At 37.6% G+C, this 23,904-nt stretch overlaps 1 pseudogene; it reads left to right on the top strand.

Annotated features, from left to right (window-relative positions):
* The first annotated feature begins 10,174 nt into the window (after positions 1 to 10,174).
* The window catches only part of LOC128589738 (eukaryotic peptide chain release factor subunit 1-like), a 150,543-nt pseudogene continuing 136,813 nt past the window's right edge, over positions 10,175 to 23,904 (top strand).

Consider the following 23,904-nt stretch of genomic DNA (forward strand, 5'->3'; position numbering starts at 1 on the left):
GGTTTTTTGAAAAGGTCAATAAAATAGATAAACCTTTGGCCAACCTAATCAGGAAAAAAAGAGTAAAATCTCTAATCTCATCAATCAGAAACAACAAATACGAAATAACAACAGATTCCTCAGAAATCCAAAAAATCCTTAATGAGTACTACAAGAAACTTTATTCTCAGAAATATGAAAATCTGGGGCGGCGCCTGTGGCTCAAGGAGTAGGGCGCCGGTCCCATATGCTGGAGGTGGCGGGTTCAAACCCAGCCCCGGCCAAATAAAAACCACCAAAAAAAAAAAATATATGAAAATCTGAAGGAAATTGACCGATATTTGGAAGCACTTCACCTTCCAAAACTTAGCCAGAATCCAGTGAATAGGCCCATATCAAGTTCGGAAATAGCATCAACCATACAAAACCTTCCAGAAAGAAAAGCCCAGGACCAGATGGCTTCACATCAGAGTTCTTCCAAACCTTTAAAGAGGAATTAGTACCTGTATTACTCAACCTGTTTCAAAAGGTAGAGAAAGAAGGAAGACTACCCAACGCGTTCTATGTAGCAAACATCACCCTGATCCCCAAACCAGGAAAAGACCCAACAAGTAAAGAAAATTATAGACCGATATCACTAATGAATATAGATGCAAAAATATTCAACAAGATCCTAACAAACAGAATCCAGCAACACATCAAACAAATTATACATCATGACCAAGTCAGTTTTATCCCAGGATCTCAAGGCTGGTTCAATATCCATAAATCTATAAATGTAATCCAGCACATAAACAAATTAAAAAACAAAGACCATATGATTCTCTCATCGATGCAGAAAAAGCTTTTGATAATATCCAGCATCCCTTCATGATCAGAACACTTAATAAAATTGGTATAGAAGGGACATTTCTTAACCTGATAGAGACCATCTACAGTAAACCCACAGCCGATATCATATTGAATGGAGTTAAATTGGAATCATTTCCACTCAGATCAGGAACCAGACAAGGCTGCCCATTGTCTCCATTGCTTTTTAACATTGTAATGGAAGTTTTAGCCACTGCAATTAGGGAAGAAAAGGCGATCAAGGGTATCCATATAGGGTCAGAAGAGATCAAACTTTCGCTCTTCGCAGATGATATGATAGTATATCTGGAAAACACTAGGGACTCTACTACAAAACTCTTAGAAGTGATCAAGGAATACAGCAGTGTCTCAGGTTACAAAATCAACATTCATAAATCAGTAGCCTTTATATATACCAACAATTGTCAAGTTGAAAAAACAGTTAAGGACTCCATCCCATTCACAGTAGTGCCAAAGAAGATGAAATATTTGGGAATTTATCTAACAAAGGATGTGAAAGATCTCTACAAAGAGAACTATGAAACTCTAAGAAAAGAAATAGCTGAAAATATTAACAAATGGAAAAACATACCATGCTCATAGCTGGGAAGAATCAACATTGTTAAAATGTCCATACTACCCAAAGCAATATATAATTTCAATGCACTCCCTATTAAAGCTCCACTATCATATTTTAAAGATCTTGAAAAAACAATACTTCATTTTATATGGAATCAGAAAAAACCTCAAATACCCAAGACATTACTCAGAAATAAAAAAAAAGCAGGAGGAATTATGCTACCTGACCTCAGACTATACTACAAATCGATAGTGATAAAAACAGCATGGTATTGGCACAAAAACACAGAAGTAGATGTCTGGAACAGAATAGAGAACCAAGAGATGAATTCAGCTACTTACCATTATTTAGTCTTTGACAAGCCAATTAAAAACATTCAGTGGGGAAAAGATTCCCTATTTAACAAATGGTGCTGGGTGAACTGGCTGGCAACCTGTAGAAGACTGAAACTGGACCCACACCTTTCACCATTAACTAAGATAGACTCTCACTGGACCAAAGATTTAAACTTAAGACTTGAAACTATAAAAATACTAGAGGAGAGTGCAGGGAAAACCCTTAAAGAAATTGGGCTGGGTGAGTTATTTTATGAGGAAGACCCCCCAGGCAATTGAAGCAGCTTCAAAAATACACTACTGGGACTTTATCAAATTAAAAAGCTTCTGCACAGCCAAGAACACAGTAAGTAAAGCAAGCAAACAGCTCTCAGAATGGGAGAAGATATTTGCAGGGTATATCTCTGACAAAGGTTTAATAACCAGAATCCACAGAGAACTCAAACGCATTAGCAAGAATAGAACAAGGGATCCCATCGCAGGCTGGGCAAGGGACTTGAAGAGAAACTTCTCTGAAGAAGACAGGCGCGCAGCGTTCAGACATATGAAAAAATGCTCATCATCTTTAATCATCAGAGAAATGCAAATCAAAACTACTTTGAGATACCATCTAACTCCAGTGAGACTAGCCCATATCACAAAATCCAAGACCAGAGATGTTGGTGCGGATGTGGAGAAAAGGGTACACTTTTGCACTGCTGGTGGGAATGCAAATTAATACATTCCTTTTGGAAAGAGATATGCAGAACACTTAGAGATCTAAAAATAGATCTGCCATTCAATCCTGTAATCCCTCTACTGGGCATATACCCAGAAGACCAAAAATCACATCGTAACAAAGATATTTGTACCAGAATGTTTATTGCAGCCCAATTCATAATCGCTAAGTCATGGAAAAAGCCCAAGTGTCCATCAATCCACGAATGGATTAATGAATTGTGGTACATGTACACCATGGAATATTATGCAACCTTAAAGAAAGATGGAGACTTTACCTCTTTCATGTTTACATGGATGGAGCTGGATCATATTCTTCTTAGTAAAATATCTCAAGAATGGAAGAAAAAGTACCCAATGTACTCAGCCCTACTATGAAACTAATTTAGGGTTTTCACATGAAAGCTATAACCCAGTTACAACCTAAGAATAGTGGGAAGGGGGAAAGGGAGGGGAGAGAGGGGGGAGGTGGGTAGAGGGAAGGGGATTGGTGGGATTACACCTGCGGTGCAACTTACAAGGGTATATGTGAAACTTGATAAACAGTCTGTGAAGCTAGTGAATGATGCCTCATGATCATATCAATGTACACTATGATTTAATAAAAAATAAATAAATAAATATTCTTTATAGTGAATGAAACATAAGTAACTAATAGACATTTAAAATAAGACTAACTAGAGAGTTTATAAATATTACATCTTCATAATTTGTAAAACTTCTTTTAACTAATACAAAGAATTTTTTAAAAAAATTGAACCAAGTGTTCCACTTTAACTTGTATGAATTGTATTCTGTTTCTTTCCTCAGCTTATGAATTACAATGTAAAAATTTAGTGAAGGATTCATATAATTTTATAAAAGTTCCATAAACTCAATAAATAATAGAAAAGACATTATCAAATAACACAAGATTCACCAAATCTCAAAAATATAAAATGTCGGACTAATATCACCATACTAATGACACAGAAATGAGCAATTATTGAAAAAAAAAGTTATGAGCAATGATATTTGAGTAGCATAACATTTTATTTACAGCTATCTCTTTAATATTATTGAGAGACTATTGCAGAAGCTTTCCACATGGATTTTCTCCCCATAGTATATTTAGATACTATAACTTCACGTTCTGTTCATTTTATCACTGGCACCTGGTTATAGATGCCTAGTGGTTCTCTAATGACTCAAAACCTAAGTATAAACAGCTGGTTAGGAAAAAATATATATAAACAACTTACTTTTCAGCACATATTGCCTGTATTCCTTTGAATTCAAGTCTTCTCTCTATTATTCAAAGTTCATAAACACGTTCTTCAACTCCCCGATTTGCTGCTTTTCTTCAGCAGAGAGTAATTTACATGAGGCCTACAGCAGCCAACTCAGATCTATTCCATCCTTCACTTGCCATCTCATGCCTTCTATGCACGCTGCTATCATGACAAACGCTTCTGAGGTGTGAACTATGTGCTTGGCGGCATTATAAATGCTTGGGAAACATCAGTAAACAAAATAGCTAAAAATACCTGTACTTGAGCAGCTTCCATTTGGGCCATAGTAATCACATAATAAATAATAAGCCTAAAAAATACATAAATCATAGTGATTAAGAATAATTTTATCAGAAAAAAGTATAAGTGAGGGAGGAGTGCTGGAGCTAGTGAGCATACAGTTTTTGCATAAAATCTATGCAAAACTGGGGAATTGTTCTCAGGACATTTGTCCAGGAGGGAGTCTAAGAACATTGTAGTTTGTGATTACCCTGAATGGGAAAAAAAAATCAGTAGACTTCAGTTATTGAAAAGTAGCTCAGATAAAGCTCAGTATTCCTCTGTAAGTCATGCAATTGGCACTCTGCCCTCAGACTACTGAGTGGCTGAACTGGTAATGTTAACAGCATTACCCATTTCCCATTTGTTATCTGACAAGAAGAGTATAATAGAAATATAATTGACAATTAGGGCCACATCAAACCACAATGATCCAAAGTTAATTTATTTTCTAATATATAAGGGTTGTTTAATCTTGAACGATTCCATGTGTGAGACATCAAAAGTCTTAAAGGTCCCCATAGCTGGCCCCATCCAGCTTCTTTTGGTAGATTGTTCTGCACGGGCACGATCCACACACCTCTTCTGCGATTTGTGTGGTCTCAGTTCCAAATTTCCTGTGAACAGTGGTTTCAAATTAATACAAATGATGACACATACACATCACTCTTTTATAATATGATAACATGCACTAACACACAGGAAGTTGAACTCTTCATCAAAAACATTTTTACACATGTTATTTTACAATTTAGGACACAATCAGGAAAAAGCTTCGCAGTAGCTGTCCTATTTGGTAGCACTTCTAGTAAAACTCTGGAATTTAATCTAAATCCTGCCAATCAATAAATGAAATAAAGTTTTAAAATCATTGTTTGTTGGACCTCAACTTTCAAAATATATGATTTTCAAGCCTGACTATTTCAGGGACCCAGTGCTTATTTGTGAGCATGTGTGTGTGTTTCAACGGGTGTATATAATTTCAATTTCTTTTCTAGGAATGTACACACTAAAATATTCATACTAATTGTTTCTTCATGGCAATAGGATATATTAAGCTTATTTTCTGTACCATGTGAATTAGCATAAAGAATTTTATTTTTAAGACTAAGTTATTAATTGCCTGATAATTAGCATATATATGTATATATACTGAATTACAAAAACATACTACTACTCCCAACAGTGAAGAGGTTAAATAGAAAAAAATATATGTTTTTTGAGAAGAAGTCTCTCTCTGTCACCCTGGGTAGAGTGGTACCACACATGGTACCACACATGGTACCACAGCTCAGAGCAACCTCAAATTCCTGCATCTGAGCAATTCTTTTGCCTCAGACTCCTAAGGAGATGGGACTACAGGTGCCCACCACAATACCCGGCTAGTTTTTCTATTTTTAGTACAGATGAGGATCTCACTCTTGCTCAGGATTTATTTTTCAGACAGGTAAAAGAACACACTCCATTCTAGTCTTTCTGATAATGTATAATTGCATTAGCTTTGTGTATAAAGTCATGAAATAGTTTAGTTTATGGAGTGTGCTTCAGTGATAACTATACTTTTTTAGGAAGAGAATCTAGACTTTTGCCACTCAAAGCATCCTTCATGCCATAAGATGTAAACAGTTGGATTGAAAAATATTGACCCCAAATCTAATTATAGGGTTTAATCTTATGCGATTCCTCTTAATTCAAAATGCTATTTCTAAAAACTTCTCTTTCTCTTGATAGTTATTACAATTTTTTGCTATTATAATGGAAAAAGTATGCTTTACAAATTTTGAAACCTCTCATTAAAAAACAGGATATTCTTTTCAACCCTAAAATCCTTAATGATTCATTATAGAAGGAGAGGAAAATATGAGCCAGAGAAAACTAAAATGATTAAAATAGGACAAATATTTTAAAGAAATTTGACCCAGACAACTTTAAGGTTTGGCTAGCTTACTTGAGATGGTTCTTTCTACTTCTAGGGTCCTGACCTAGTGCATTTACTTAGAGCAGTTACTTTAGAAACCTTGTAACTGCACATTCTTCCTCTGCCTCTTTGAGATGTAAGTTCTTGAAAAGATTCTTGCCAGTTTTACAACCCAGGAAGGAGTCTTTCTCCAGGACCTGGTAGCCATTCCTTTGAAATGTAATCACCAAGGAAGAGAATGCCCCTATCTCCCAGTGCATGTTGGAGGGTAGGAGTTTAACTTCTGCCTGGGCCTTGCTTCAATGTGTAACATTCACCTCCTGTAGTGAAGACACGAGAAAGTTGACCTTACCTTTGTGGAAAGACAGTCTGTAACCGTTGTGTTTCAGCTGCATTGAGTTCACACTCATTTCTGGCCCCTCTATTGTGACTGCCTTGAAGGTAATCTTCCTTATAAGACTTTATGAGTACAATTTTGGCTTTGACAAATTCAAGAAGATTTTACAGAAATTTTATGAGTCATGTAGGGAAAATTCAATAGTACTTCAGGGAAAGTGGACCCAGATGGTCAATAAAATAACACATTTCAGTATAATTTTGCATTTTAAATATAAAGAAATAATACTTTAGACCCTGAATATAAAATTAAGTCACTTCATTAGAACAATAAAATAAGCTCAGGCTTGCAGCTCAGCAGCTAGGGTGCCAGCCACATACACCGGAGCTGGTGGATTTGAACCCAGCCTAGGCCTGCCAAAACACAACGACAACTACAATCAAAAAACAGCCAGGTGTGGTGGTGGGCACCTGTAGTCCCAGCTACTTGGGAGGCTGAGGCTAAAAGAATCACTTAAGCTAAAGAGTTTGAAGTTGCTGTGACACCACAGCACTCTTCAGAGAGTGACATAGTGAGACTGTCTTAAAAAGAAAGAGAAAGAAATTAAAACTTTTCTGAGCCTTATTTACTCTATTCTGGTACATTCTGCCCAATTCTTCACCCATTCTAGTATCCATATATCCTTTGTCATGTGACTTCGTAGTTTCTAAAAAAGCAATATATTTACCCACCACTTAGATTTGTATAGGGTTCATGTCTTGCATTTGCCTAATCGTCCCAAGGCAATTTTTTAAAATGCAGGAAGATTTTTAAAGGACTCTGTGTGATCTTTTTAATGTATTGAGCGTATACATATGTTGCATCATATTTTCTTCAGCACAGAGAACTTTAAAACTTCTACGAGACATGTCTTCTTCTTACTCAAAGAGGAGGAAAAAGTATTAAATAAATACAACACTGGCCTGAAGGAATTTGATTAAGAACTGTAGAAAGGTACCATAGAGAGCTAACAAGTTGTCAGAAGGATTCCTTGTCAAAGTGGGGTACATTAGGCTAGGAAGTCTTCATATCTGATATAATCTGTATAGCTAATCCACTTAAATATTAAGTATTAGTCGATTTGGGATGCCAAATTCTAAAAACTGGGTTCCTTAAAAAACAAAAATTTATTTTCTTTTGGTTCTGGCAGCTAAAAGTCCAAGGCTGAGGATCCAGCAAGATTGATTTCTGGTGAGGCCTCTCTCCTGGGCTTGTAGATGGCCACTTTCTCCCTATGTTCTCACATGCCCTTCCCTTTGTGTGCCTGGAAGTATCTCTATTGTCTCTTCCTCTTCTTATAAAAGCACAAGTCATATAAATAAGGGCTCCATATGGGTTCTCATTTTAACCTAAATTATCACCTTAAAGGTCTTATCTACAAATAAAGTCACACTGAGGGTAACAGATTCAGCATGTGAACAATGGGGGATAGAATTCAATCCATAATAACATATACACACTTTGAGCCTTACGTAAAAATTAAATGTAAGTAAAAGAGAAAGCACTGTTACTGTTTTAAAGAAATTATTTTATTGGTAAGATAAATTATTCTATTGGTAAGAAATCTTCACATGAAGCAAATGAAAGACTAAAATTGTATAGCAACTGGACTTGAAAGATGTGGATATCTGCACAAAAAAACTTATTAGAACCTAGACCAGAATGGGGTAAGGGGTTTAAAAGGCTCCCTCTGCATTCAGAAAAAAAAAAATATATATATATATATATGTGTGTGTGTGTGTGTGTAATTTGTACAAGATTCAGCTAGATACCTGATATATATTAGATAGCAGAGTGAAACAGAAAATGAGATTGAAGGGAAAGGACTTATAACACACTAGGGTCCTAAAACAAGACAAAACAAAAGTTTATCATGTCGATCTTGTTATAGATAAAAGAGAAAGATAGATGCCAGACTAAAGACAGAGGTAAATTTGACAGAGGACATGTGAGCCTTAGTGCAACAGTGACTTCCTAAATGAAGGCAAACCTAAACATTCTAATGCAATGGTGATAGCACTGTAGTCCCATAGGTCAGTGATTTTTGCATGCAAGAAGAATTAGAAAAAGTATTAGAAACAAACAAAGAACCTGGGAAATCCATGTTGGATTAGGAATCCAAAAACACTAGACTCCCAGTGTCATAAATGCAGACTCTGAAAGTTTAAAACAAAAAGGCCAGGTGAAATTAACACCAAAGCTGAGTTGATTCAGAGTCAGAGAAATATGGAGAAAAAGCTCTCCTAATTATATTCCAAGAGCTAGATATTTGTGAAGGTGGGATTTTGTGTTAAGTATCGAATAGGTATACTTTTTAAGATAGGTTGAGGAGAAGAACACAGGCCGTTCTGACACTAAATAACACTGCATATATATTTTAAAATCAAAGAACTTCAGGGTCGGAAGGGCATATTCAATTCATGCATTATTCAGGATTGACTCTAAGTTAAAAGAAGATCATTGCGAATTGAAGTCCAGAAGGAAGGTAAGAAACAACTTTTTAAAAATGAAAACCTTGAGCTACATGAAAATAACTCCAGTAATTTTTATACCTTCACTTACCCAAAGAATTTCTCAACTCAATAAATATGAAAGACTCGGGTTAAGATCTAGCTTTTTTTCCTCAATTGAATGTGCTCTGATAAATTTTATTTTGATAAAAAGTTTTGGTATTTTCTTAGATATAGCCCATATTTCATAAAGTATAATCTTACTAATTTCCTGAATACTGTAGCATTCCTATCAATCCATAACATTTTAAAAATAAGTTATATCGGCTGCTCTGTGAAAAGTGGACATCTTACTCAAATTTGTATTCTTCTATAAAGTAAATATAAAGTAAAATAAATAATTCTTTTTTTTAAAGACAGAGAGAATCTCACTCTGTTGCCCTGAGTACAGTGTCATGGCATCATCATAACTCACATCAACCTCAAATTCCTGGGTATAAGCGATCCTCTTGCCTCAGCCTCCTGAGTAGCTGGGAGTACAGGCATGTACCACCATGCTCAGCTAAATGAATAATCCTTAAATTTACCTTAGCAATCTATTTCCTTTAAAGAAGAGGATTATAATGGAAATGTATGCCTGGTCATATGATAGCTTTTTGTTACTTATTCAAAACAGTAGAAATAACAGTTAATATAGCATTATAATAGTTGTTACAATTACTTGAAAATTTCACACATGTACTATTAAAAAATAGAGTATAAGGAAACAGTGGAATTTCTTGAATTATTATATTACTAATTGTGAAATAATAATGAATATATCTGGTCTTTATCACTGTTTCCTAATACAGATCTTTAAAAACCCTTGGAATTTCCTAAATTATGCAAGTGTCTTTAGTTATTCATAGTGAGTTATTTCAGATTTTACCTGAATTTATGTGAATGAAGTAATTTATTGTGAGCTTTTGGATAGTGTCAAGGAATATGCTGTCGTGGTGATAGGAGTTAGAAGGTCATTAGGCAGGGACAGAGAAAGGGGGCCCAGAGAAGAGAGGGGTCAGGAGAGGGGGGTGGGCACAACTAACAGGCCTGGAAAATCCTCACCAGGAAGTTTCATACTCTCTGCAGAGGGCCTGCATGACCTACAGCTGTCCCCCTATGGGACATACTGTTACAAGAATTCCTTCTCAGTAGGTCCTTGGTCTCCAGAATTCCGAGGATGAATAAACAGACTAACTACAGATCAGTGGTAAGACAGGATTTATTTTACAGAGAAGAATACAGAGAAAGAACCAGAGTTCCTGGTAGAAGGGAAGACTTAAGTCGGAAAAATCTCTCTGTCTGTTTTTTTTTTTGGTCTAGTAGTATATATAGTCACATGGGTCCTTTGTAGTGACATTTGACCAGGACTTGGTAACACATGAATTGGCGCTCGGCCTCTCTGCTGCACTTGGTTCTCCAGCTCCGCCTCCCTTGTCCACTGCACCAGCACCACCGGGAGAAGACCCAGGAGGCGGCAGGTCCTTCCAGGTGCACTCACCCAGGATCAATACCAAAAGAAGACCCCCCAAAGGTACTGGGTGCTGGAAGCTCTCCAGCACAAACAGGTAGCAAATAACCCCAAACCATTTCAATCTGAAAGCGCAACCAGAGTGTGCCACCTGTACCCAGGAAAACACGTAAGGCTTATTAAACCCCCTAGACAAAGAGCCAGAAGCAGTAACCTGTTTGGGCCCCCTTTGCTATGCCGAAAGCTTTCCTCTTTCCTTTCTTCTCAATAAATTCTATTATTTTCGCTTACTTGGAATTCATTCTTTGATTCCCAAGACAAAGGATTCGACAGGAAAACGCCAATATCAATGCGGAGAAACTAAGCATACAACTAGAAGGTTAGAACTTTTAGTCCCATCCTCCAGTCTCCGCAGAGGGGAGAGGAACAGGGTTAAGTACAATCATGTGGCCAGTGATTTAACCAATCACACGCTGATAAGGAAACTCAGATAAAAACTCTGTTTACTGAGTCTCAGTAGAGGTCTTGCCGTTGATATGCTGAAAACCGGCATGTCCCACAGACAGGGCGTGGAAGCTTGGTGTCACCCTCTTCCCTCTAAATCTTGCCTTATACACGTCCTCTGTTTGGTTTTTCCTAAATTGCATCCTTTATGTATAACAATAAAACTGTAATTATAAGTGTAGCACTTTCAATAAACTCTGTGAGTTGTTCTAGCAAATTGTCAAACCTGAAATGAAGCCATGGGAACCTCAGAATTAATGGTCAAGTGGAAGAGGAGGAGAGGTAGCCTGAAGATGCCACTTGCACTTGGATTAAAGGAAGTCTTGTTAGGGATTTTGCCTTATGTCATGGTGAGATATGATGCTAACTCTAGGTATTTAGTGTTAGAAAAAGACAATTCCTATATCAATTACCTAAATTTTATCATCCTATCACATATATACACTTCAAAACATCAGGTGTTATGTGGTAAATACATACAATTTTATCTGTCAATGAAACATATAAAATTATAAAAAGAAGTGAACTGAATTATGAAACTCTCCATTGGTGTCAAAGAATAGTGTTAGAATACTTTCATAAATGTTAAATCATAAACTAATATTTACATTTTTGGCAAATGAGAATATCTTTGTAGGCATACTAGCATTTAAAAATAATTTCCTTTAATTTTTTCTTAGATTATTCAATAATATTAATTTTTATAAGAAAATCCTTGTAAATAAATTAAAACAATACTTGCCAAATCATAAGACTAAATAATACGAGATTATGACTATGTAAGTGTAAACATCTTAATGATTTATTCATGTGACAAATTTTACTCTTTAATACAGAAAGAGGAATTATGCATATTTTTATTTGTTGTAGTATTCATAGCAAACCTATGAGGAAAACTCTTACTTATCATAAGTATTTTAGAAAAACTTCCAAAATGGCCTAAATAACCTTTTGAGATTCTCTTTGTACTCTAAGAAGAGTTACTATGCAATAATTAACAGTTCAGGGATTTAAAAAAAAATTCAAGGCAGAAGGCCTTTGCTTTGACAATACAAGGTATACCTAACAGGTACTCAGAACAAATGAAGAGTGAGCCAGAACAAGGGGAAGCCTCCAGTTTGATTTAAACAGATTTTATTCTTGCCTTCTCATATACAGTAAAGTCAGTGGAAGAATCTGCATCAGCAACTACAATTAAGAGACCAGAACCTTAATATCTTTATACATCTTTGACTGTAAGTCCCTGTTTTATGCTTATGACTTACTTATTATATTTATTTTAACACTGATGCTTATTTTAGTTTAGGCATGTCTACTTTTTACCTAAGCAAGAAATTTAAACAGATGGGTAACTTGGCTGTTATCTCAGGATATTAGGTAGATAGTAATGAATCTCCAACTCTCCTAGTGACAAAAATGGGTTCCTCTCCTTGTTGATGCCTTAATTAATTGCCACACCTGCTGGAAGGAGGAAGGGCCCACTATCCTGCAAAAGAGTACAAGGAACACCACAGCTTGTGGGCCAGGCAGCCTGGCCACAGCAAGGTCTGGAAAGTGACCTAGAATACCCTGAGGATGATTATCATATCATTAGCTATTCATCAAAGTGGTTTGATGGTGAACCACAAGAAGTGCCCAATCTGCATAATATTAAAATGGGACCCCAGACCATAAACAGGGCCTCTTATTATGACTGGGGCTCATTTGTCATCTGTGGCAAATGTCTCTACTCCTGCTCTATGAATCTACCTTGCTCTTCTTCAATAAAGTTTGTTTCGCTCTTGCTTCTTTTGGTGTGTCTGGTCATTCTTCAGCCAAGAGCACACCAGGAACTAAGAATAGACTGCCAACCAACAAAGATATTTAACTTCCTTTATTACATGAACTTATCAAAAATCACACAGAGATCATTTTGTTTTGGCTGGATTTATAGTTCCATGTGTCAAATCCTGACACCTTCAAATGTGAAAATATCACTGTTAATACCAAATTCCACCACTGAAAGATCACCAGACACACATGCAAAAAACAAAGGAGTGACTTTATTCAAGCATGCTTGGGCTGTACCTCTGGCAGAACTCTGCTCAGAGGGGACAACCCCGAGGTAGAAATGATGGTAGGTTTTATACTCTTTGGTGTGATGCATTTTGGGTTGCAACAAAATGTGGGGGAAATTTCTCGGGGGAAACTGGGACCAAGTTGTGGGGTTGGTCAGTGCAGGGACTGAGGTAACTGAGGAGGTTTAGGATTGTCTGGCTCTATCCAGGACTGGCCCTACCTGCAGGCTGTGAGAACAAAGGAGTGCATGTTGGATTGGATGGCTCTATCTGGAACTGACCCCGCCTGGAGGCTGTAAGACTCGGGAGGGCGGGCTTTCCCTGGTTGTGACTGGGGCACCAGGGCCAACTTTCACCCAGGGGGCAGCTGCTGAGAATCTCTCAGCACCTGGTGAAAGACTGACTCTGCCCCCCACCCTTCCTCACCCTGCTAACTAGCCTTTTTATCTTCTCTCTCTCTTATATCCCCTATGTCTCCCATTGCCCTTAACATCTCTGGGTGGGAGTTAGTTAACATCGTAGTGCTGCAGTCAAAACCCTCTCTTTCCAGCAATTAAAGAATTACTACAGAGTTTGTTAAAAACTATTTATTCTGGCTGAAAAAAAAAAAAAAAACTGTGGTTGCTATGTTACAAGTAATCTTGAGATAAGGTGCTGGCATTCCACAGAAGACCCAAGGTCAATTACTTATTTAGAACTAGAGTAAAAAAAAAATGGTCTTTTTGGGGAGGCGGAGCAAGATGGCGGCCGAGTAACAGCTTCCATGCATCTGGGCACCATGAGTCTGGGGAGATAGGACTCCAGGCAACTCTGGCTGGTGGGATCTGCCTATCATCACCCCTGTGAGGATATGGGGAGTCAGCGAGAGACTTCTGGACCCCAAGAGGTGGACTAAAACAGTGGAAAAATGGCAAGTGGTCGTGTGTGTTCAATCCGTTTAAACCCGCCCGCAACTGTAAGTTCAGTAGCAGCGAGACTGCAAACCAGAAAGGCCTTACCTGTGAACTGTTTTGGTGTCTTTGGACTTGGCACTCAGTTGAACTGCCTTGGGAAGAGCCTGAGTGGGAGTACAGACAACTTTGGCCATTGTCTAGGGACCCAGTCTGAGCTGCTGAGCCAGATGGAGCTAATAGTGTTTGGCTGTGGGTCACAGTGAGCCACTGTGAGCAATCTGCCCCGGCAAGCTCTGCCCTCAGGGTCACAGAGCTAGAATCGGGTGGGAGCTGGTAACCCAGCAACCAAGTAGCCTAAGGGTGGGGTCTGAGCCACCTTGCAGCCCTAACCCTCAGGGGCAGAGTGACACTGGTTTTGGCACACTGGGTAAGTGGATAGCCACTTTAGCAGTGATTCCAGCGACAAACACTTTCCTGGGAAATCTTCTGCTCAGCAACTTTATAAGTTCAAAGTGCCTTTTAAGTGGGCTGAAGAGAGATTTAGGGTGTCTACCTGCTGGGGTTTGAAAATCAGCAGCCTCCAGTCATATCAGAACTGTGATTAACATCTCATACCCCAGAAGACCACGTGTTGCCCAGACAATATTCAATAACATATACATACTGCTTTGTTTTTGGTTGTGTTTTTTTTTTTTTTTTTTTTTTGGTTTGGTTGTATTTTTTTGTTTATTTTGATGTTGTTGATGTTGTTTTGTTTTTTAATTTCAAGCTTTTCCATACAGATCCTTGTTCTTTGTCAATTTTTCTAGTTTAATTATCATTTCCCATTGCTGCCTTTTTCAATAACTAGAACACCATTTTTGCTAGTGTTTCTACTGCTATTATTTGTTTTTTCACCCAATTTTATCCCGTAGAGTTTTCTGTTTGCTTGTTTTGGTTTGATTTATAGCATTTTTGTCTTTCCTCTCTACTTGGTGGAGGTGGGGTACTGTGTCTGACCAGGTTAACAAAGAGCTGCTAACCTCAAGGGAACCACCCAATTGGGCACCCCCAGAAGGTGGGGTTTTTTTTTAAGGTTGTGTCAAAGTACCCTACGGTACACCTAAATGGCTCTGTCTCCCTCTTTCTGTGCCTCTCTTCTTTTTGTCAATATTCCTTTTAGCCACCCCCTCTCCTTTCTCTATTTTTTTTTTCTTATCACTCAGCCCTCCTTTCTTTCATCCATTTTTTGCTTTCCAACCTTCTCACCCTTCTGGTCCTGTAATCCTTAGTCCACAGGCATGAGAACTTAAAGAGCAAGAGGAAGTGAAAGGAAAATTAGGGCAAGGAAACAGATAAAAGAAATCACTCATGAGGAAGAATCAGCAGAAAACTCCAGGCAACATGAAGAACCAGTCCAGAACAACCCCGCCAAGGGACCATGAGGTAGCTACTGCAGATGATTCCACCTATAAGGAAATGTTAGGAATGCCAGAAAGGGAATTTAGAATACATATGTTGAAAACAATGAAAGAAATGATGGAAACAATGAAGGAAACTGCTAATAAAGTGGAAAATAACCAAAAGGAAATCCAAAAACAGAATCAAATAAGAGATGAACGATATGAAGAATATAAAAAGGATATAGCAGAGCTGAAGGAACTGAAACAGTCAATTAGGGAACTTAAAGATGCAATGGAAAGTATCAGCAACAGATTAGACCATGCAGAAGAGAGAATTTCAGAGGTAGAAGACAAAGTTCTTGAGATAACTCAGACAGTAAAAGAGGCAGAAAAGAAGAGAGAGAAAGCAGAATGTTCACTGTCAGAATTATGGGACTTTATGAAGCGTTCCAACATACGAGTTATAGGAATTCCAGAAGGGGAAGAAGAATGCCCCAGAGGAATGGAAGCCATTCTAGAGGATATTATAAAAGAAAATTTCCCAAATATCATGAAAGAGTCTGACACACTGCTTTCAGAGGGCTATCGGACCCCAGGTCGCCTCAACTCTAACCGAGCTTCTCCAAGACACATTGTGACGAACCTGTCCAAAGTCAAGACAAAAGAAAAGATTCTGCAAGCTGCCAGGAGTAAGCGCCAGTTGACCTACAGGGGCAAATCCATCAGAGTGACCGTAGACTTCTCTAATGAAACTTTCCAAGCAAGAAGACAATGGTCATCTACCTTTAATCTACTTAAACAGAACAATTTCAAGCCCAGAATACTGTACCCTGCTAAGCTAAGCTTAAAAATTGATGAAGAAATCAAATCATTTATGGATACACAAACATTGAGGAAATTTGCCATAACAAGACCAGCTCTACAGGAAATACTTCAACCTGTTCTGCACACTGACCATCACAATGGATCAGCATCAAAGTAAGAACTCAGAAATTAAAGGACAGAACCTAACCTCCACACTGATGCAAAAGATAAAACTAAGCAATGGACTCTCACAAAATAAGATGAATAGAATACTACCACACTTATCAATTATCTCAATAAATGTTAATGGCTTGAATTCCCCACTGAAGAGACATAGATTGGCTGACTGGATTAAAAAACACAAGCCATCCATTTGCTGTCTGCAAGAAACACACCTGACTTCAAAAGACAAATTAAAACTCCGAGTCAAGGGATGGAAGACAATTTTTCAGGCAAATGGAATTCAGAAGAAAAGAGGAGTTGCAATCTTATTTTCAGATACATGTGGAATTAAAGCAACTAAAGTCAAAAAAGACAAAGATGGTCACTTTATATTGGTCAAGGGAAAAAATACAACAAGAAGACATTTCACTTCTAAATATGTATGCACCCAATTTAAATGTTCCCAGATTCTTGAAACAGACCTTACTCAGTCTGAGCAATATATCTGATAATATCATAATAACAGGGGACTTTAACACTCCTCTTACAGAGCTGGACAGATACTCTAAACAGAAATTAAACAAACATATAAGAGATTTAAATGAGACCCTGGAACAACTGTGCTTGATAGACGCATATAGAACACTCCACCCCAAAGATAAAGAATGTACATTTTTCTCATCACCCCATGGAACATTCTCCAAAATTGACCATATCCTGGGACACAAAACAAATATCAACAGAATCAAAAGAATTGAATTTTTACCTTGTACCTTCTCAGACCATAAGGCACTAAAGGCGGAACTCAACTCTAACAAAAATGCTCGACCCCACCCAAAGGCATGGAAATTAAACAATCTTCTGTTGAATAACAGATGGGTGCAGGAAGAAATAAAACAGGAAATCATTAACTTCCTTGAGCATAACAACAATGAAGACACAAGCTACCAAAATCTGTGGGATACTGCAAAAGCAGTTTTGAGAGGAAAATTCATCACTTTAGATGCCTACATTCGAAAAACAGAAAGAGAGCACATCAACAATCTCACAGAGATCTTATGGAATTGGAAAAAGAAGAACAATCTAAGCCTAAACTCAGTAGAAGAAAAGAAATCTCCAAAATCAAATCAGAGATCAATGAAATTGAAAACAAAAGAATCATTCAGAAAATTAATGAAACAAGGAGTTGGTTTTTTGAAAAAATAAATAAAATAGATAAACCATTGGCCAGACTAACGAGGAATAGAAAAGTAAAATCTCTACTAACCTCAATCAGAAATGATAAAGGGGAAATAACAACTGATCCCACAGAGATACAAAAGATCATCTCTGAATACTACCAGAAACTCTATGCCCAGAAATTGACAATGTGAAGGAAATGGATCAATATTTGAAATCACACCCTCTCCCTAGACTCAGCCAGGAAGAAATAGAGCTCCTGAACAGACCAATTTCAAGCACTGAGATCAAAGAAACAATAAAAAATCTTCCAACCAAAAAATGCCCTGGTCCAGATGGCTTCACTCCAGAATTCTTTCAAACCTTCAAGGAAGAGCTTATTCCTGTACTGCAGAAATTATTCCAAAAAATGGAGGAAGAAGAAATCTTCCCCAACACATTCTATGAAGCAAACATCAACCTGATACCTAAACCAGGAAAAGACCCAAACAAAAAGGAGAATTTCAGACCAATCTCACTCATGAATATAGATGCAAAAATTCTCAACAAAATCCTAGCTAATAGATTACAGCTTATCATCAAAAAAGTCATTCATCATGATCAAGTAGGCTTCATCCCAGGGATGCAAGGCTGGTTTAACATACGCAAGTCCATAAACGTTATCCACCATATTAACAGAGGCAAAAATAAAGGTCACATGATCCTCTCAATAGATGCAGAAAAAGCATTTGATAAAATCCAGCATCCTTTTCTAATTAGAACACTGAAGAGTATAGGCATAGGTGGCACATTTCTAAATCTGATTGAAGCTATCTATGACAAACCCACAGCCAATATTTTACTGAATGGAGTAAAACTGAAAGCTTTTCCTCTTAGAGCTGGAACCAGACAAGGTTGTCCTCTGTCACCTTTACAATTCAACGTAGTGCTGGAAGTTCTAGCCAATACAATTAGGCAAGACAAGGAAATCAAGGGAATCCAAATGGGAGCAGAGGAGGTCAAACTCTCCCTCTTTGCTGATGACATGATCTTATACTTAGAGAACCCCAAAGACTCAACCACAAGACTCCTAGAATTCGTAAAAAATACAGTAATGTTTCAGGATATAAAATCAATGTCCACAAGTCAGTAGCCTTTGTATACACCAATAACAGTCAAGAGGAGAAGCTAATTAAGGACACAACTCCCTTTACCATAGTTTCAAAGAAAATGAAATACCTAGGAATGTACCTAACGAAGGAAGTGAAGGACCTCTATAAAGAAAACTATGAACTCCTCAGAAAGGAAATAGCAGAGGATATTAACAAATGGAAGAACCTACCATGCTCATGGATGGGAAGAATCAACATTGTTAAAATGTCTATACTTCCCAAAGCAATCTACTTATTCAATGTCATTCCTATCAAAATACCAACATCGTACTTTCAAGATTTGGAAAAAATGATTCTGCGTTTTATGTGGAACCAGAAAAAACCCCGTATAGCTAAGGCAGTTCTTAGTAATAAAAATAAAGCTGGGGGCATCAGCATACCAGATTTTAGTCTGTACTACAAAGCCATAGTGGTCAAGACAGCATGGTACTGGCACAAAAACAGAGACATAGACACTTGGAATTGAATTGAAAACCAAGAAATGAAACTAACATCTTGCAACCACCTAATCTTCGATAAACCAAACAAGAACATACCTTGGGGGAAAGACTCCCTATTCAATAAATGGTGTTGGGAGAATTGGATGTCTACATGTAAAAGACTTAAACTGGACCCACACCTTTCCCCACTCACAAAAATTGATTCAAGATGGATAAAGGACTTAAATTTAAGGCATGAAACAATAAAAATCCTCCAAGAAAGCATAGGAAAAACACTGGAAGATATTGGCCTGGGGAAAGACTTCATGAAGAAGACTGCCATGGCAAATGCAACAACAACAAAAATAAACAAATGGGACTTTATTAAACTGAAAAGCTTCTGTACAGCTAAGGAGACAATAACCAAAGCAAAGAGACAACCTACACAATGGGAAAGGATATTTGCATATTTTCAATCAGACAAAAGCTTGATAACTAGGATCTACAGAGAACTCAAATTAATCCACATGAAAAAAGCCAACAATCCCATATATCAATGGGCAAGAGACATGAATAGAACTTTCTCTAAAGACGACAGACGAATGGCTAACAAACACATGAAAAAATGTTCATCATCTCTATATATTAGAGAAATGCAAATCAAAACAACCCTGAGATATCATCTAACCCCAGTGAGAATGGCCCACACCACAAAATCTCAAAACTGCAGATGCTGGCATGGATGTGGGGAGAAGGGAACACTTTTACACTGCTGGTGGGACTGCAAACTAGTACCTTTCTGGAAGGAAGTATGGAGAAACCTCAAAGCACTCAACCTAGACCTCCCATTTGATCCTGCAATCCCATTACTGGGCATCTACCCAGAAGGAAGAAAATCCTTTTATCATAAGGACACTTGTACTAGACTGTTTATTGCAGCTCAATTTACAATTGCCAAAATGTGGAAACAGCCTAAATGCCCACCAACCCAGGAATGGATTAACAAGCTGTGGTATATGTATACCATGGAATACTATTCAGCTATTAAAAAAAAATGGAGACTTTACATCCTTTGTATTAACCTGGATGGAAGTGGAACACATTATTCTTAGTAAAGCATCACAAGAATGGAGAAGCATGAATCCTATGTACTCAATTTTGATATGAGGACAATTAATGACAATTAAGGTTATGGGGGGAAGAAGAAAGAGGGATGTAGGGAGGGGGGTGGGGCCTTGGTGTGTGTCACACTTTATGGGGGCAAGACATGATTGCAAGAGGGACGTTACCTAACAATTGCAATCAGTGTAACCTGGCTTATTGTACCCTCAATGAATCCCCAACAATAAAGAAAAAAAAAATGGTCTTTTTAAACTGTAGCCATTTCCCCCTCCTCCGCAGGGTTAGGATTCACCACGGAGACCTTCATCACTAAACCGAGACAAAAAAATATATGCTGTCAATTTTGAAGAATTTATATTTCAGTAATACATTTTTAAAAGTTAGCTTGTCTGCTAAATTCACATGAACTTGAATAGCTCTTGGTCATATTTACTTCATTTATTACTTCTTTTTTAACCTATAAGCCAGTTATGATACCATGTTGACATAACATAGAATAAATGTGCACACATAAAATACATCTAAAACATATACACACACATACAAAGTTTCAATAGTTTTAATCTCAGAACTTTTTCCATGGTATACATTATGATTCCATTCCTCTCCCTTTCCAACAGGTTATCTAATCCAAAACAAATTGGAATTCCCTCAGAATTCCCTAAATTGAGACAGGCATCTCCCACTGTACTGTACCTTAAAATAGTACTCATCCATCTGGACACAAATGTCAAAATGTAAGTCCAGAGTTTCTTTCTTCAGAGGCAATCTGGATGTGATCAGCAAGGTGATGGAGGCTAGTAACAGTGGAACTCTTCGGAGAGGCCAAAGCCTCCCTGTGCCAAATATGGCCAGGGAGCTGCTAAGTGAATCTTTTTGGTCTCCTCCCATTCTGCAGCCACCAAACCACAAGCATGTTATCCTGGATGAGCCCCTCCCCCCCATGTCAAAAATGCAAGAGGGTTTTGGTCTAGGTCTATTTGCTCATTGCACAAAGATCTAATTTTGGGACAATGGGAATTGCTGATGAAGAAAGGAATTCCTAATACAAAAAACATTGGGAGAATGGGAGAAACTGTCTCAAATCCATCATCTCCAAATAAAGGAGATCACGGGGTTTTCAAGAGGGGGGTATGTAACCCTTAGGGCAGTAAGGGGACAGTAAGTCCTAGCATCATCCTGTGGGCTTCAATATTTCATCTCATTTGTCTTGTGGGAAATCCATCATTTCTGCAAACAACTCAAAAGTTCATCAAGGAAAAGAATTATAAAAACACAGGGGTCATTATAATTTGTTCATGGAGCCAGTTACAATTGTATATATAGCTTTTTAGAGACACAAGACTCAAATACTTTATCACACAAGAAGAGTCTCTGAAACACAACTGTAAAATCCACTTTAACTAAAATTAATAAAAGAAGACACCATTATATGAAAAGCAAGACAGGTTAAAGGTTTACTCAGCTATGATTTTATCTAAATTGATAAAATAGATTTTCAAATAAAGAAAAAATTCTCCAACTGAATTTTAAAATGTATTCAGCAATGTTTTCTTTTGAAGTGACACAGTAAAGCAAAGGAAAACAAAACTTAAGTTTAAGCTTATAGGGTATAAACATAGATGTCAGGCAAATACAAGGGAGAAATCCCAGTTCAATAATTTCATACCAGAGTAAATATAATTCAAAATAAAGTAACCAGAGATATTAAAAACATTGCTAAAATCATAATTTGTTAAGAATATTTATAGCATAGTTTTGATATTTGCAAGACTATATTGAAATTTGATAGAAATAAAGAAATCTTAAAATTGTGCTTTTATGATAATAATTCTCTTGGAAGCTGATAGATATAACTGACCAGAATAATCAGAATATTGAAAAATTGAATAACAAGAAAAATAATTAACAATAGTCTTCCTAGCAGATACACACCACAAATCAAATATCCCTTTCTGAAATACTTGAGATTAGAAATGTTTTGGATTTTAGATTTTTTAAGATTTTGGAATATTTGCATTATACTTACTTACAAGTTGAACATTCCAAACACAAAAATACAAAACTCAGAAAGCTCCAAATTTGAAACTTTTTGAGTGCCAACATGACTCTCAAAAGAAAGGCTCACTGAAACATTTTGAATTGTTGATTTCCCTATTTGGAATACTCAGCCCGCATCTATATCCTGTGTCTCTTGCCTTAGACACACAGAACGTTAACATTGATATTTTTTTTTAATGGTATAACAAAGGAAGTCTAAGTAAATCCCAAAAAACCATTATATTCACGTGGAACAGAACTCATGAGAGTAACTATACAAACACACTTCCATACCTCTTCTCATTTAATACGTGATCACATTTACAGAACTATCTGAAAACTAGGCTCAAATTATTTTCCCCTCCACAAGAGACAACATGCTGAAAAAAAAGGTAGCTGTGTAACAAATATACCAATAGTTAGGGCAGATATTTGCATAGTTTCTTTTGATTTGGTCCTTTGTGACAATATAATCTGCTTGCATCTCTTGCTTTGTGGGTTGGTAATAAGAATGTACTTGTTTATAATGAAAAGCTTGGATAATCTGTTCACCCGAGGTCCCATAATCAGATTTTTTTTGGTTGACTAACTAGAGCCAGAAGCAACAAATATATCTCAGATGTGGAGCAATAAATTATCAAAGAGGACATAATTTTGTTCTAAAACCTAGACTTCTGTGAAGATTACTTAGTTGTGGTTGATCCAGGCTATAATACACACCACAACTAATTTAAACTTGTCTTAGGGATATATGACAGAGAAAAATACAGTGACACCTCCTGAGTCTCATTCCCAGTGCAGTCTGGAAACTAGGTAGCCTTTTCTTGTACCAGGTTTCAGGTAAAGCTGGTAACCTTTAAAGTTACTTAACAATTGGCATAGAATAGCTCTCTCAGTATCATGGCTACAATCTGGGAGAGACCACATAATACTCAGACCTATGACAGTAGAAACACTGGCTTGTGTGTCATAGTACCATAGCTAAACTTCTCTAATTATAAAATGGGGAAAAGTACATTAGCCAGAAAAAAAGGATACTTTTCAGGTGCCAGGGTCTATTGATGAGCATCAGAATAAGATCAAATACACAAGTTATAATCAATGATATCTTACTGTTAGTCTCTAAAATCTATCCAATTTTTCTTCATTGGTAAAACTATATTTTAAACAGGAAGTTTCTAGGGATCATCATCTTGAGGATTTGAAATCTTTAATGCTGTTGTTACTGGAATTTCTTTCTTCAGTAGGATGAACCCATGGACCACAGATCAGTAGTAAGATAGAATTTTGGACCCAAAGGAATACAGAAAAAGCACCAGAGCTCCTGACAGAGGGAAACACCCAAGTCAGAGAATCACCCCACCTGGGTCCTTTGTCTAGGTGTATAGATAGTTGCATGGGTCCTTTGTAGCTACATTTGGCCAGGACTAGGTAACAAATACATGGATACAGTCCCTTCCACTGGAGGCAAAATGTCAGGGTGTTCCCTTCATGAAATTGCCTAGGTCTAGGAAGTTGGGGTGGTTCCTATGTCACCCTTAAGCCTGTGAAATGCTCACAGGGGAGTAGCACAGCCAGAGGAAGGGTCTCTAGGTGCAAGGGTGGTTCTGGGCTTGGCACAGGCACCAGTGTTGGTTATGCTGTGGTCTCCCTTAACTAACTAGGGACTCACAGGCTTCTGCCAGCTTGAACTTTCTACCACACTTGGTTTTTCAGTACTCACCTCTCAGCATCCCACCACACCAATACCAGGAGGGCGGCCACACAAAGGTGAGGCAGATCCCGGCAGCACCTGTAGCTCAAAGGAGTAGGGTGCTGGCCCCCATGTGTCAGAAGTGGTGGGTTCAAACCCAGCCCTGGCCCACCCCCCAAAAAAAGATCCTGTCAAGCAGCTAGTGCACCCCAGCTGAACACCATCCTCCCTGTA

This window comes from Nycticebus coucang, chromosome 7 (genome assembly GCF_027406575.1).
Source record: "Nycticebus coucang isolate mNycCou1 chromosome 7, mNycCou1.pri, whole genome shotgun sequence".
NCBI lineage: Eukaryota > Metazoa > Chordata > Mammalia > Primates > Lorisidae > Nycticebus > Nycticebus coucang.